The sequence below is a fragment of the Tupaia chinensis genome, unplaced genomic scaffold (genome assembly GCF_000334495.1).
Source record: "Tupaia chinensis unplaced genomic scaffold, TupChi_1.0 Scaffold149383_1, whole genome shotgun sequence".
Lineage (NCBI taxonomy): Eukaryota > Metazoa > Chordata > Mammalia > Scandentia > Tupaiidae > Tupaia > Tupaia belangeri.
Genome location: NW_006209227.1, coordinates 1680225 through 1696203, shown reverse-complemented (window position 1 = coordinate 1696203; position 15979 = coordinate 1680225). Strand labels below are relative to the sequence as shown.

Below are 15979 nucleotides of genomic sequence, written 5' to 3'. Positions count from 1 at the left end.
TTCTCTCACCTCAGATAAGGGACTGATAACCAAAAATATAGAGGGAACTCAAGTAGCTTACCCATAAAAAATAATCCATTTAAAAAATGGTCAAATGAGCTGAACAGACAACTCTCCAAAGACATATGAATGAACAAAAAGCATATGAAAACATGCTTGATATCTTTATTATAAGGAAAATGTGAATCAAAACCACAATAAGTTACCACTTAACCCCAGTCAGAATGGGATAAATAAATAAATAAATACGTGCTGGAGAGGCTGGGGTGAAAAGGGGACTCTCCTACACTGTTGGTGGGAATGCAAATTAGTGCAACCCCTATGGGAAATAATCTGGAGATTCCCGAGAAGCCTACAGATAGAACTACCATACAACCCAGTAATTCCATGCTTAGGTATTTACCCAAAGAATAGAAGAACCCTCAGTTGGTAAAACACTTGCATATCCATGTTTACTGCAGCATTACTTACTATTTCTAGGACATGGAATCAACCCAAATGTCCAAACATAGACAAGTGGATTGAACAAAATGTAGCATATGTACTCTGTGGAATACTACTCAGCCATAAAAAAGAATGAGACCCTGACATCTGATACAAAATAGACGAACATGGATGATTTGATGCTAAGCCAGATAAAGACAGACTGCGTATGTTCTCATTCAATATATACCAAAAGTCTGCACTATCTACATAGCAGAAACTGAAAGCTGGAAGGTATAGAAGTAGGGAGAGCAACTGTAGATACTAGAAGTAGTAAGGGTGGGGTAATGTGGGAGTGGGTAATAGAGGGAAAGAAGGATGAGAACAGGGGAAATACGTTTAATTGACAAGAAATGAAAAGTCATTTGTTGATGATAATGTATTCGGTAATGTTTTGTCTTGACTGATATGCATTGTATTCATGCTAAAAAAGCAATGTGGTTGGGACCAGCAGTAGGTATAATGGCTATGTTGCTAGACTCCCATGTAGTCAACAGTGGTTCAATTCCTGGACCTGGTGGCTTAAACTCATGTTGGGCGCCTGTGCATGAGTGCCCAAGATCCTGAGAACAGAATGGAGGAGAAGGGATTGCAGCGTGGCCATCCCCCCGGAGGGTGATTTCTCGCTTTCTGTCTCTCTGTCTCTGTCTTTCTGGCGAGCGCATTTCTCCTCTCGGGATCCTGGGCACACATGCACACGCACCTGGCGTGAGTTTTAAGCCACCAGGTCCGGGACGCAAACCGCGGTCGACTACGTGGGAGTCCAGCGACATAGCCATTACGCTAACTGCTGGTTCCCCCAACATGAGTTTTAAGCCTCTAGGCCTAGGACTTGAACCACAATCGACTATGTGGGAGTCCAACAATGCAACCATTACACCATCTGCTGGTCTCAAGAACATTTTTTAAAAATAATTATTTATTTGGGGTCTACAGGTAAAGTAGTGGTTAAGGGATTGGGGCGTGGCCATCTCCCCTGGGGGGTGATTTCTCGCTTTCTGTATTTCTGTCTCTCTCTGTCTTTCTGGTGAGCGCACACGTGCCCTATAGCAAAAACCTCTCCAAAAATAAATAAATAAATAAATAAATAAAAATTTTAAAAAGAGTCATAATAGTCAAAATAGCACCATACTGGCACAAAAATGGTCACAAAGACCAATGGAATAGAAGAGAAAATCCAGGAATAAATCCAACAAGATACAGGCAACTGATTTAATAAAGGTCACAAGACATCTAGTGGAGAAAAGACAGTCTTGTCTTTTCTTTTCTTTTCTATTCTTTTTTTGGAGAGGTTTTTGCTATAGGGCGCATGCGCTCACCAGACAGACAGAGAGAGACAGAGAGATAGAAAGCAAGAAATCACCCCCCCAGAGGGGATGGCCATGCCACAATCCTTTCTCCTCCACTCTCCTCTCGGGGGCTTGGGCACGCACACACACGCGCCCAGCGTGTGTTTAAGCCACCGGGTCCAGGACTCAAACCGCGGTCGACTACGTGCGAGTCCAGCGACATAGCCATTACGCTAACTGCTGGTCCCCAAAAGACAGTCTTTTCAATAAATGGTGCTGGCAAAATTGCATATCCACTTGCAGAAGAATGAAATTAGACCCCAAAATCTCACCCTTTACAAAAATTAACCCAAAATACATTAAAAAGTTAAAACATAAAGCCCCAAACTATAAAGCTATTTGAGAAAAATACCAGAGGAAACACATCAAGATATTGGAGTAGGTAAATATTTCTTAAATAAAATCCCTGAAACATGGGCAACGACATAAAAAATTTTGTTAGACTAAAAAGCTCCTGCACGGGGGACTAGCAGTTAGCATAATGGCTATGTCGCTGGACTCCCATGCAGTCAACCACGGTTCAAGTCCCAGACCCGGTAGCTTAAACTCATGCTGGGTGCATGTGTGTGCGTGCCCAAGATCCCAACAGGAGAACGGAGGAGAAGGGACTGTGGCGTGGCCAACCCCCCTGGGGGGTGATTTCTCACTTACTGTCTCTCTCTGTCTTTCTGGTGAGCACACGCACCCTATAGCAAAAACTTCTCCAAAAAAGAAAAAAAAGCTCCTGCACAGCAAAAGAACAGTAAATAAAGAGACAACCCATAGAATGGGAGAACATATTTACAAAGTATACTTCAGATAAGTGATTGATAACCAGAGTATATATAAGGAGCTCAAACTGCTCACTACTCCCCTCCCCCAGAAAATAACCTAACTTAAAAAAAAAAAAAAAAAACGGGCAGTTGATTTGAACAGACAACTCTCAAAGGAAGATAAAGAAATGGCTAAAAAGCATATAGAAAAATGTTAAACACCTCTTGCCATTAGGGAAATACAGATCAAAAGTACCAACTAACCCCAGTCACAATGGGTATGATAAAAAAACAATGAATAGGGACCAGCAGATGGCGTAATGGTTACATCACTGTACTCCCATGTAGTCAACCATGGTTCGAGTCCCAGACCCAGTGACTTAAACTCGCACCGGCATGTGTGTGTGCATGCCCAAGATCCCAAGAAAAGAATGGAGGAAAAGGGATTGTGGCTTGGCCATTTCCCCTGGGGGGTGATTTCTCACTTTCTGTCTCTCTGTCTCTGTCTTTCTGGTGAGTGCCTGTGCCTTACAGCAAAAACCTCTGGGAAAAAAAAAAAAGAATAACAAGTGCTGGTGACTGTGGAAAAAAGGAACCTTTACACACTGATAGTGGTATAGTCACTGTGCAAAACACTATGGAGGTTCCTCCAAAATCTGAAAATAAAACTCCCATATGACCCTTAATCCCACTTTTAGGTTTTTATCCAGAGGACAGGAAATCTAAGCATTGGAGAGACATTTGTACAGCCATGTTTACTGCAGGATTGTCCATAATAGGTAAGACATGGACTCAACCTAAGTGCCCAATACCTGATTAATGAATTGAGAAAATGTGGCACATATACATAGTAGAATATTACTCAGCTATAAAGAATGACAATATCATCTGACACAAAGTGAACAAACCTGAAAGCTAAATGAAACAAGTCAGGCTATGAAACACAAATACTGTATGTCCCCACTTAAATATATCAAATGCTTTCACTCTGTAATGGAAACTGAAGGACTTGATGGCACAGAAGCAGACAAAATAGTGGGAGATAACAGAATCTGCATAGAACAGGGAGAGGATGTTCAAGAGAAAATTATTACAAACACAAGAATGCATGTAAGGGGCCAGCAGGTGGTATGGTGGTTAATGAGCTGGACTTCTACATCTCTGTCTCTCTGTCTCTCTCTAGTGAGCATGCAAGGCTTGTAGCAAAAATTAAAAATAATAATTATAAATTAAATAAATAATTTTGAAAAAAGAATGCACGTTAACAGGGGTATGGGTTATGGAATGGTGTACTACAGCAAAATAAAAAATGTCATCGACGGGACCAGCAGTTAGCATAATGGCTATGTCGCTGGACTCCCACGGAGTCGACCATGGTTCAAGTCTCAGACCCAGTGGCTTACAATCATGCCGGGCACATGTGCGTGCGTGCCCAAGACCCCGAGAGGAGAATGGAGGAGAAGGGATTGCGGTGTGGCCATCCCCTCTGGGGGGTGATTTCTCGTTTTCTGTCTCTCTGTCTCTCTTTCTGGTGAGTGCATGCAACCTATAGCAAAAACATCTCCAAAAAAAAAAAAGTCATTGACTATTCAATATATATTTCCAAAACCCCCACAAACAAACCTAGAACTATTATAGTGTGTGTACAACAAAATGTCATGTTCAATGTGGAAGAAGATAAATATTTCCTACCTGTGATTTGATAACTAGCCACTGTGTGTACACAATGAATAATCACACTGTACCCCACAAAATACATACATGTGAAAATTTTAAAAGATCTTTTTCAAATCAACATTGGAGAGAATCTTCTTCAATCAATAAACAATTGCTCATTAGATAAATAATATTGCTTATAAAGATGTCTAGCTATCTTACAACATTTGTTTGGATTCCTTTCACTTAATATAGTGGATGACTTTAAAATTGAGGACCTGGTAAATCTATATATACATGCTATACTAAGAAAAGAAGTCAGGGAAAGGTGGGTGCCACATAGATGGTAGAACAAGAACATTTAAGAACGCAGACCCTTTTTTTTTTTTTTGCCAGAGGGCATATGTGCTCCCCAAAGAGAGAAAGCAACCCTAGTGGGGCATGGTTGCACTGCATTCCTTCCATTTCTCCACCTCATCAGGATTTGGGGCACACATACTCTGGGGTGAGGATTTGAACTATAGTTGGCCACATGGGATCCAGCTCCTTATGCACAGAGCCTTACCACCTGGAAACCTTTCACTAAATTATTTTCAAGAGAGTCACACATACTGTTGAGAACACAAAGGTTGAAGTTTAGGACATACAGAAATAATTTCTGTTACACCGCATAAACAAGGTTGTAAGCAACACTGCCAAAAGAAATGTGAACCACCGATGTCCTCTGGAAAGCACACTCTGAGGGCTGTGTTCCCGGTGTCTTAACGGAGGCTGCAGCTCCCAAGTGTCTGTTGAATGGGTGGATGGATGGTAGCAGGAAGAGCTGGGAGGTGCAATTAATCCTGACATCATAGCAATGGCTCTAGATTGATGAGGATCGTGAACTTGGCTCATAATATAAAGAAGGAACTGTGTGCTCCTTGCTCCTTTTTGTATCCCCCATAAAATCTAACCAGATGTTTTAAATACACTGAGTACTCAATAAAAACTTGTATAATTGAAATGTAAATGTCAGACATGGTAGCGAGAATGCTTTGGTCCTCTTCTTTCATCGTAATGACATCACAAGAAGCTGAAAGAATACCCCTCCAGTACAAATAAAAAAGAACATTCTATTAGTTCAGCTGGGTAAAGGTAGGAGTGGAGAGACGGATGTCACGGTTTACTAGTTTACTTGGAGGGGTTACTAGGAAGTTATCTTTTTTGCTCTTTCTTTTTTCTTTTTTCAGTTTTTGCCATAAAGTGTGTGCTCACACGCGAGAGAAAGATAGAGGGAAAGTGAGAAATCACCCTCTAGGGGGATGGCCACACCGCATTTCTTCTCCATTTCCCTCTTGGGATTCTGGATACCCATGCACACGTACGTGCGCAGAGCAATTTTCAAGCTGCTGGATCCGGGACTTGAACTGTGGTCAGCCACGTGGGAATTCAGCGCCTGAACTACCATGCTGCCTGCTGGCCCCAGAAGTTACCTTTTCTTCATATTAAATGTCTCTAGGTGGTTTGAGACTTTCATTTTTGTGGATTTATTGAATGGATGACAATACCCACTAAGACATTCTAGCCTAAAATTGATCCAGTCATATGCAACAGAGTAAGGTTCTAATTGTTAGTTTATAAATTCTTTGAGGGAACCCACAGTTGTTTTCTAAGGAAAATCCTAGACTAGCCTGTAAGCCCTCAAACTAGTATAATTCTGTACTACCTTTTTTTCTTTTTTAAACCTGCTCTTACAGCAAAAACATAAAAGTCTAAATTAAAACTGAGCTCTGTGGAACAATACTCAGGAAGGCTTGCCTGCTGGAAAGAGATGCCATCCAAATGCTACTCTCAATCAGGGTTGGCAACCCACACTTTGCAGACCAAATCTGGCCCACCACCTGTTTTTGAATGGCCTATGAGCTAAGAATGGTTTCTGCATTTTTAAATGGTTGAATGAAAATCAAAAGAATAAAGCTATTTTGTGACATAAAAATCATATGAAATTCAAATTCCAGTAGCCATAAATAAAGCCTCAGTAGAACACAGCCACACTTTTCAAAAAAATGGCATGGTTGAGCACTGTGAGAGAATGGAGGCCTAAAACACTTACTATGTGGCCCTGAACAGAAAGCTCGCTGACCCGTTTTAGATGAGTGTTTCCTAATGTGCCAAACAAGAGTCTTCATTTTTTTTTTAAGAGTTCTTATGATTAAACCACTTTGGGAAATGCTAGCTGATTTCTTGACGATGATACTTCGAGAACCTTCAATGTGGCAGGAGCAACAGTTCTTGCCAGACTCTTTTGCTCCTGGCACTTCTTTGTGGCTGAGCATCTCCTAGAAGCAAGGTTCCTCAGGGAGCACCTTGGAAGAAGGGATGAACCACACAGTCGCCCTGTAGCGGCCTCTGGCAGAGCCCCTGTCCTCTGTAGGCCTGTGCCACAGAGCCTGCTCCAGGGGACACTGCCAGGAGCCAGCTGCATGGCCATGCTACTCTACGCTGGGAAGCAGATGGGGCAAGGGCCTATTCGATTATTCTGTGCCCACCGCGAGCACTTCCAGGAGGAGTTCACACAATGCAAGGGAACGCTTCCTCCTCAGCTGACAGCCTGTACCTCATAGACACAAGCATCTTACCTTTGATGAACTTTTCCTCTTTGCTAGCAAACTCCAAAACATATTTGTAATTTGCCTCTAGGAGACTATTTGCAGATCGATCTTTTGCGAACTGAATTTATGTTAGCTGTGCCTCATCTGCCCTATTTCTTAATTAGAAAAAAATCACAGTATTTTAAGTACCTACTGGCTACCTGATGTCATTTTAGAAAAAGGCAGGGTATAAGTAAATATATATGGATGTTGAGGGACTACAACCTTTCACAATCAAGCGCTGATGTATTCTGGAAGCGACATGTGCTCCAACCAGTAGGAGAATGCTCCCTGGACGGAGTAAAACTCGGAGGGCTCCAACAAGTATTGTACTGTAGCAGCAGGCTCCAAACTGCTCTCTTACGATGGAAAATTGGGAGAAGCAAGGGAACAGTGAGTGACCCTGACAAACCCCAGTCCGCAGTGCTGAGAGCCAATGATTTAATCTGCTGTCATCGCCACGATTCCGACTGGCCACGCTGTGGTGCAGGAGGGCTCCTGCTTGTGGGAGCTGCTGGCCTCAGCACTGGGAGCCCAGCCCGGGGGGCGGCACCATGCAGCTGCTACACTCTGTTAACATGCTCGGGACTTCACTGGCTCTTTTTCTGGAAGGCATGGGGCTCCCAACCTGCGGGGAGCAGGCTGGCCTGCCAGGTTTTAGAACCTGTGAGACCAAATATTTAAAGAGTTCAGCAACAATGGTTAGCAAGAAGCTTGCCCTGACCCACAGCAAAGAAAGTGCCAGGTGGGGGAAGGAAAGAACGAGGCTCCAGTTCATGAGGCTGCAGAATTCCAATTCAGGGCAATGTTATGTAACCCAAATTGCCGAAGGCACGTGACTGGAGGGCTTCATAGAGTGTTTCAAGGGGATGGAAAATTTCTAAGATCATCCATGTTACCCAAAGTCATTGGTCTGGGAAAAGAACACATGAAGAGTAACTCAAAGCCTTCTATAATCCCTTAAGGCCTGGCTAAGACCCCAGGAAAGAAAAGCTTCAAAATAATCTTTTTTTTTCTTTAATTTGATATAGGGTGCATGTGTTTGCTGGGGGCACGGAAAGCCATGAGAAAGCACCCCTCCAGGGGATGGCCATGCCACAGTCCCTTCTCCTTCATTCTCTTCTCAGGATTTTGGGCATGCATGCACATGTGCCTGGTGTGTTTTTCAATCTGTTGGGTCCAGGACTCAAACTACCCAGTCAGCCCCTGGGGAACCAGCCACCTTAGCCACCACGCCACTTCTCTGGCCCAGAAACTCTGTTCTTTATTACTCACACTCTTCTTTGAGCTTGCACCCTGTCTCCCTCAGCTGGAGCCACTGTCTAGTCCCACAGCGACATCTAGTTACCACTTTGTCACTATTCACTCACTGGATTTTGGACATGGCCCCTACCACATTCTCCCCAAGGTCACAGCTGCTGCCAGATTAATCATCTTAAAGAAGAAGCCTGGTCAAAACCTTCATCAACTCCTTAGTGAGTGTAACAGAAACCCCGCTTAGGACGCCAAGCCCTCAGTGCGCAGCCGTGGCTATGCTCCTCCAGGTGCACTGCATACTCCGACATCTCTGAACCATGCTGCCGCCATGCTGGGACACAGACTTCACACACCTCCATGGCTAAGACCTACCTCGCTTTTATAGGACTGGCTGCAATGCCACCTTTTTTTCCAGTGAACCCTTATGGCTCCATAGGATAGAAGCCACTTCTCGCACCTGCAGCCTTCCCCTCTCCAACAACACTCACTGACTGCTGTCCCTGACTGCTGTCCCTGACTGCTGTCACTGCTGTGTTGGCAGTTAGTCATGGACAATGCTTATTGCTGTGGCAGGCTGGGAGCCAATGTGAGGGCTGGACTGATCCTGGCCTGTCTTGGTCTTCTTCCAGCACACCCAAGGCACGTGCACAATACACAGCTGATGAGCAGGTGAGCAAGGAAATGGCCAAGGGGCTCTTGTTAGCGCGTTCCATTTGATCTTGCCACTGTGTCTTGGGAAATACATTTAGGATTAGAACTCATGACTTCCTGGCATCCAATCCTGTGGTCACACCACAGTGTTTTTGTTTCCAAGGGTGTCCTTTTCTGTCTTCATCCCATCTTCTTTTCTCATAAAACAGTGTTTTACAAACTGTGGTTCAGGGACCATTTCCAGACTAACAAAATTTATAGATACCCTCCTCCATCCATGGGTCTGAGTGTGTCTCCTCGCGGGCAAGCAATTCTGGGGAGGAGGATTTGGGTCAATGAAGGTGAATGGGTGAACAGGAATGGAAGAAAAAAAAAAAAGAAATAACCTTAAGACAATGAAGAATAAGATCTCTACTTTGTAAGGTAAGTTAGTATCACAGTTTTTGCAGAACTTAGAAAATTTTATGTAAACTAAAGCAGGAAAAATGACTGAAAGGCTGGAGTGTTCTTCTCCCACGGTAAGGTGTCCCCAAGTCACTGTCAAGGGCCCAGCTAGATGCGAGCTGGGCTACTCCAAGTCAAGTGCTGTGCTTCCATTTCACCAAAACGACGCTTCGTTCGAACTCAGGCCTGCCCCCCATGGATCAGTGGGCTGCACCTTTTAATTTTTCTGATGGCAGCTGCTGAAAACTTAATACTCTCTCATGACATTCTACTGACACAACAAATGTGAAGAAGTCTGACACCAATCAGATTTCCCAGAACAGAAAAAGGCGAAGAAGGCCTATTTAGAATAGAAAGTGACCTTGGTCCATCTGCCCCAGCTTCCACTCTCAGTCCCACTCAGTGATGAAATGACACGTGTGAGGCCACACAGTGAGCAGGAGGAAGTGACACAGTGCTGTGGATAGGCCCCCTATACCTGGCCAGGGGGTTTTAACCTTGGGCACACAGAAGTGCACCTCGGGCTTTAGCGAAACTCTACACCAAGTCAAGGGATGATTAGTTCCTTTATTTTCTAGAGGAAAGATGAGAGTCAAAAGCAACTGAAATGGCCTCCCCTGTCTCATTCACGCACTCACTCAATGAACCTCATCATTCTGTGCCTCTGAAAAATGACACTTTGGAGCAAAGGCTATAGGATAAGACTGGCCTGATGTAGGAGACAGATCAAGACACAGGCCAGGAAAGCCATGGCAATAACGCAGTAACAGGCTCACACTAACTTGCTTCCCCTTAATCTACATTGTGACGAGTGTCCACTCTTCGGAGAAGTTAAATAATGAGTATGCATACACTGTACTTCCAGACTCGACGGCAACTTCTACCATATTTGCTTTATCGCTTTCTTCCTTTGTCTTTTTCCTTCATATACTTAGCTTCCTTTTTTTCTTAAACACCTGAAAAGTACACTGTACAAATATGGTACGTCTCCCTCCACGTTTGAGATGGGGTTTTCTAAGGAAAAGGGCATTCTTCTAGAGAACCACCACAGTATGGCCACAACCACAAAGATGAGATCATTTCGCATCATCCAGTTTACAGATTACATTGTAGTGTCTTCGTCCCCCCAAAAGAATTTTTTACTTCTATTGTCCTCCTGAACCAGGATTTAATCAAAGTTTATACATAGTATTTGATAGTTACACCTTTTTGATCTGTTCAATGTACACCCATCTTTTTTTTTTTAATTTACTTAAATATAACACCGCTTTTTTGAACAGTCCAGGCCAGCTGTCTTGTATAATGTCTCATGTTCTGAATTTAGTGAATAGTTTCCTCATGGAAAGAGGAAGAGAGGAAGGGACAGAAATAAAACAAATGTGGCAAAATTAATCTTCTCTGTATTTCCTATAAAAGGAAAGTTAGGTTAAAAGGCTTGAACCGGGCCAGCTGGTGGCATAGTGCTTAAGGTGGCTCGATCCCCACATGACTGACTATAGTTCAAATCCCAGACCCAGCAGCTTGAGAAACATGCCAGGCCTGTGGAGTGTATCCAAAATCTCAAAAGGAGAAATGGAGAAGAGACTGTAGCGTGGCCACCCCATGGGTGGGGAAGGAATACTTTTTCACTTTCCCCCTCTCTCTCTGTTTCCCCAGAGCAAGTACACCCTCTGGAAAAATTAAAGAAAACAAATAATAAAAAAAAGAAGTGTGATTGATTCAGGGTGAAATTTTGGTTTGTGTAGACTTCATAGCTCATCCCTTCAGAAGGCACACATCAGAAGGCTGCCAGATTTGATTACCTGGCTAAGGTGCTAATAAGCCAGATCTACTTTTTTTAAGAGAGATTTTTGCTATAGGTCATGTGTACTCACCAGAGAGGAAGAAAGCAAGAAGTCACTTCCCAGGGGGGATGGCCATGTAGCAATCCCTTCTCCTTCTTTCCCCTCTTATTCCTCTGGGTTTTGGGCACACACACACATGCGCTCAGCGTGAGTTTTTTTTTTTGTTTGTTTGTTTTTTGGAGAGGTTTTTGCTATAGGGTGTGTGCGCTCGCCAGAAAGACAGAAAGAGACAGAGCGACAGAAAGCAAGAAATCACCCCCCAGGGGGGATGGCCACGCCACAATTCCCTCTCTTCCATTCTCCTCTTGGGATCTTGGGCACGCACACATGCCCAGCATGAGTTTAAGCCACTGGGTCCAGGACTTGAACCGCAGTCGACTACATGAGAGTTCAGCAACATAGCCATTACGCTAAATGCTGGTCCCCGCTCAGCATGAATTTTAAGCTGCCGGTTCGGGACTCAGCCGCAGTCGACTATGTGGGAGTCCAGTGATGTAATCATTACGCCATCTACTGGTCCCCAGATCTATTTTAAGGCTACCTTTTATCCTTTGTAAATAATAACTAATCTATGGAATGAGATTTGTAACTATCCCTTTATCAAAATAAAATAAATACCCTCTAGGGTGAGTTCTGTGTAGCCTAGATCCAACATGGCCAACTGTGGTTTGATTTGTGCTTGGGTGGCTTGAAAAACACACCAGGCATGTGTGCATGCATGCCTCAAATCCAGACAGGCATGATGAGGCATGGAGGGGAAGTGCTGTGACACGACCACACCAAACTGGGTGGTGCTTCTCTCCTCCTCTTTCTCTATTCCTCTGGCAAGCGTGTGTGTCTTCTGGCAATTTAAAAAACAAAAACAAAAACAAAACATCTTTTAGTCAATGGTCTCAGCACCCACTGATGATTTTTGCCTGAATTAATCTTAACTTTCTAAGTTGTAAAATGGTGTTTTTCTAATCGGATTAATACCTTCTGCATTTACTCCTGGTTCTTTTCTGCAAAAAAACATTTCCTGTCCCATCTCAAACTGTTGTTACTATTATTACACATTCACTAATCTTTTTAAAAGTCAGTGTGTTGGCCAGCAGGTGGCATGGTGGTTAAGGCAATTGGATCCCACATGGCAGACTGAGCAGCTGAGTCCCAGACCCAGAGGCTTGAAAAACACACCAGATGCATATGTGTGCATGCCCAAAATCTCAAGAAGAATGAAGGGACTGTGGCATGGCCAGAAAATCACCACTTTGGGGTGATTCCTACTTTCCTTCTCTCTATGTCTCTCTCTCCCCAGAAACAGATACTCCCTGTAAGAATTTTTTTTAATTCAATATATTATAATCAATTACTACTACTATTCTTTTAGATACATAACTTGTCTCAAATGAGAGTGGTGAGAGCCCTTTCAAGTGACCCTCTATATCCCTGTGGCATGTCCCCATAGTCTTTGAGCACTTCTATACCTTTCACAGGAAAATGGTTCTGTCTCACCTTGAATAATCCCTGCCCCAAACTTACAATTACCTACTTCTCTTAAGAGCCTTTTGATGGGGAAATGGACTTAGAAACCAAAATAGGGTGCTAGATAGATATGCTCATTGGTTTAGGTCCTTTTAGCAAGCAGAGTCAGAAAATACTGGGGTGAATGATATGAAATTGCTGATACTTAACTACTTGTTAAGCCCCCAAATGCCTCCAAACTAAAACCAGAGAGATGAACCCACATCTTGAATACTAGGGGTGAGGGAGGTGAGGAGGATTGTCTCATTAGGCATACCATTCCATTCCAGATAGCCCTAAAGGGCAGAAAGTATCTTCGTATGCTGAATTGAAATCTGACTCAGAGAAACTTCAAAATTCAGGCCCTTTGTAGGCACAAAGAATTAGTGATCCCTCTTAAAGCATGCAGGTTTACCATTTAATCATGACTTCAGAGGAAATGACCCCTCTTTCTTTTCCTTCCTTTAAAGTTTCTTTCTTCCTTCCATGATAGAGAGAAAAAAGGGGAGAGGGACCACTCTTGACAGGACCTTCGTACCGTGATCCACCCCCAGTCTTGGCTGGCCCAGATCAGGGGTACATGCACTCAGCAAGGTCAAGCAGGTCCCCGTGCACAAACCCAGGACCTCTCCCGCTGGGTTAAGCTGCATCACCGCTGTGCCACCACCTGCACTCCCCTTCCCTTTCTGTCTAATGGGCTCTTACCCGTGAGGAGCTGTAACCCTTCTCAGAAACGTTACTTAATTTGTGTCAACAACATATCCATGTTGTGGGAACCAGTAAAACATCAATGTGAAGAAAGATCAGAGATCCAGAGAAAGAAGGCCCACATTCTTTCCCACCGAGAAATATCCAGTGTGCATCTGCTGCACTGGCCCATTTAGGAATAGACACCTGAATATTCCTACTACTTCCAGACAACGGAGGAGGAGGCGAAATAAAAAGTGTAAAAGTAAATGCTATGGAGGAAAAAAAAAGAAACTTTAAAACAGAGTAAGGGGGCTGGAAGTAATTATAAGGAGGAGAGCCAGGGTAGGCATCGAAGAGAAGATGCTATGTGAAGACTCCTAGGAAGTAAACAAGGAAGCCACGGCTATCTGGCAGAAAGAGGACTTGGGCCACAAGAAGAGCCAGGGCAAAGGCCTAGAATCCACCAAGTTAGTTCACCTGAAGACACTGAACTACTAGGCACAACTTAACCAAGAATTTGTCAAGAGAGTTTACAAGAGCTGGCTTGGCCTCTGTTCCTTCTTGTCCAAGAAGATCTATTGATTTATATATTTTTAGTTTAATTATATCTTCCATGAATAAGAGAGACAGAGGGAGAAAGGGAAAGAAAGACAATAGCCCCCAAAGAGTCCTGAAGCCACAATCTGCCCCCAGCCTCAGCCAGTCCCAGATGATAGGCACAAGTGCACAACACCCTGGGAGGTCTCAGCACTTTGACTGGGAACCTTCTGGCATGGGGCTGCTTTGCAGAAGACTGCATCCTACCACTGTGCCACATCTGATCCTGTCCAAGATTTAAATGTGGGCTTGCTGGTGTCTAGAATGCAGCTTTGCATGACTAAAGGAGTCCTAGAGGGTCCAGAAAGTCTCTCTATGTGGAGCTCTCTCTGAGCATTTTTTTTCTTTTATCTCTGATAGTAGAGTTTCCTATAATCCAGATTTAAAATATCAGATGGGGGTTACTTTAAGACAGGCTATGAGAATACTGATTGATACAAACCAAGTTTTAAAATCCAACAAAATGAAGGAGCTGTAAGCTTTAGGAAATGGTTGGTCCCAACAGAATGATCAAATATCTAAGCATCTAAATATAGAGAATTAAGAATGTAAGCATAGGGACCAGCAGTCGGTGTAATGGCTATGTTACTGGACTCCCATGGAGTCAACTGAGGTTCAAGTCCCAGACCCGGTGGCTTAAACTCATACCAGGCGCGTGTGTGTGCATTCTCAAGGTCCAAAGAGGAGAGTGGAGGAGAAGGGATTGCAGCATGGCCATCTCCCCTGGGGAGTGATTCCTTGCTTTCTGTCTGTCTGTCTCTGTCTTTCTGGTGAGTGCATGTGCCCTATAGCAAAAACCTCTCAAAAAAAAGAGTGTAAGCATAAAAAGCGCTATACAATGTACAACATCATAAAGTAGACACATACCAGGGGGCTTCAAAAAGTCTGTATAAAAGTGGAATTAAAGTACAAATTTATTTTGCGCAAATAAATTCTAAAATCCATGCACAGACTTTCATAATTTTCCTCAAACTTTTTGAAGACCTATCATAGGGCCTTTAATATACAGGAAACTTCGCTTTCATCAAAAATATGTTTTTTTCTGTATTTCCTAGAAATGGCCCCTTGAGAGGGTAGAATTATAATGACAATGGGTATTACTTTCACTCTCATTTTGTGAATGAAGAAACTGAGGTTCAGAGAGATTAAGTAATTTGTCCAAGGTCACATAACTGCAGAGAGATGACTCATCGAAGAGAAAGGTGTTAAAATAGATCAATTAGATCAAGAAGTGCTATTTTAATGGAAGTTGAAATCTCTATTTTTCACCCTAGTTACAGACTTTATCTTAAGATTTAAACACACCAGAAACATTTTGACTATAGTAATAGTAATCCCAAATTTCTGAGAAAAAGTTTCTCTAAGGTTGACTAGGTTGACAATGACTTCATTTGGGGGGACTTGTTCAAATTTGACAACTTTCTACCATCAACCTGAAAAACCATATAAAGAGTTCTCATACCAAGTTTTTTCAAATTGAATAGTCCTTAGTAAAATAAAAAAAGTCAAGCCACAAGTACTTTCTTTTGGAAGGCATATACAACAAAAATCAGGAAAAAGGTAGCTAAAGAAAGAATATGCGTGGGCAGGTCTTTACTTAAGTACACTACACTATCCTTTCAAATTTGCTTGTAATTTTCAGGAGCGACAAAGTGAATATTTAAACATAAAACAGAAATGGTAACCAAATTTTTATACAACTTTATCTAAGACGAAATACAGTGAGGTAAAGATTTAAAGTATTTAAATTCTAGTGGACAGAATTAAGAATAGTCACAAAGTCAAGGCATTAACTGTGTCTAGACATCTCTCCTAGATGTCTATTTGAGGAACAGTGTATTTTTTTTCTCATCCTTTGAATTCCCAAGCTAGGAATTCAGAACCTGCTGTTGAAAGGATCATCCTCCTTCTTCTCAATCCATTTATCAGGCTAAAATGCAAATGCAAGTGGTGAATGCATTTTAGCAGCCCCAGAGCTCCAAAGGGCCTTCTCAGGGAACATGCTGAGCTAACCCGGGAAGGGTTAAGCCACCCCTATTTTTCAGATCTGAAACAGTTGTTCTGATATGAGAAGAATCATTACAATGGTGCCAGTTCTCTTCTATAAAAGCTATACACATTTT

At 42.9% G+C, this 15979-nt stretch overlaps 1 protein-coding gene across 3 annotated transcripts in view; it reads right to left on the bottom strand.

Moving 5' to 3' along the window:
* Positions 1-15979, bottom strand: part of DIS3L2 (DIS3 like 3'-5' exoribonuclease 2) — a 456478-nt gene that overhangs the window by 162566 nt on the left and 277933 nt on the right. The gene's annotated exons all lie outside the window — the stretch shown is intronic.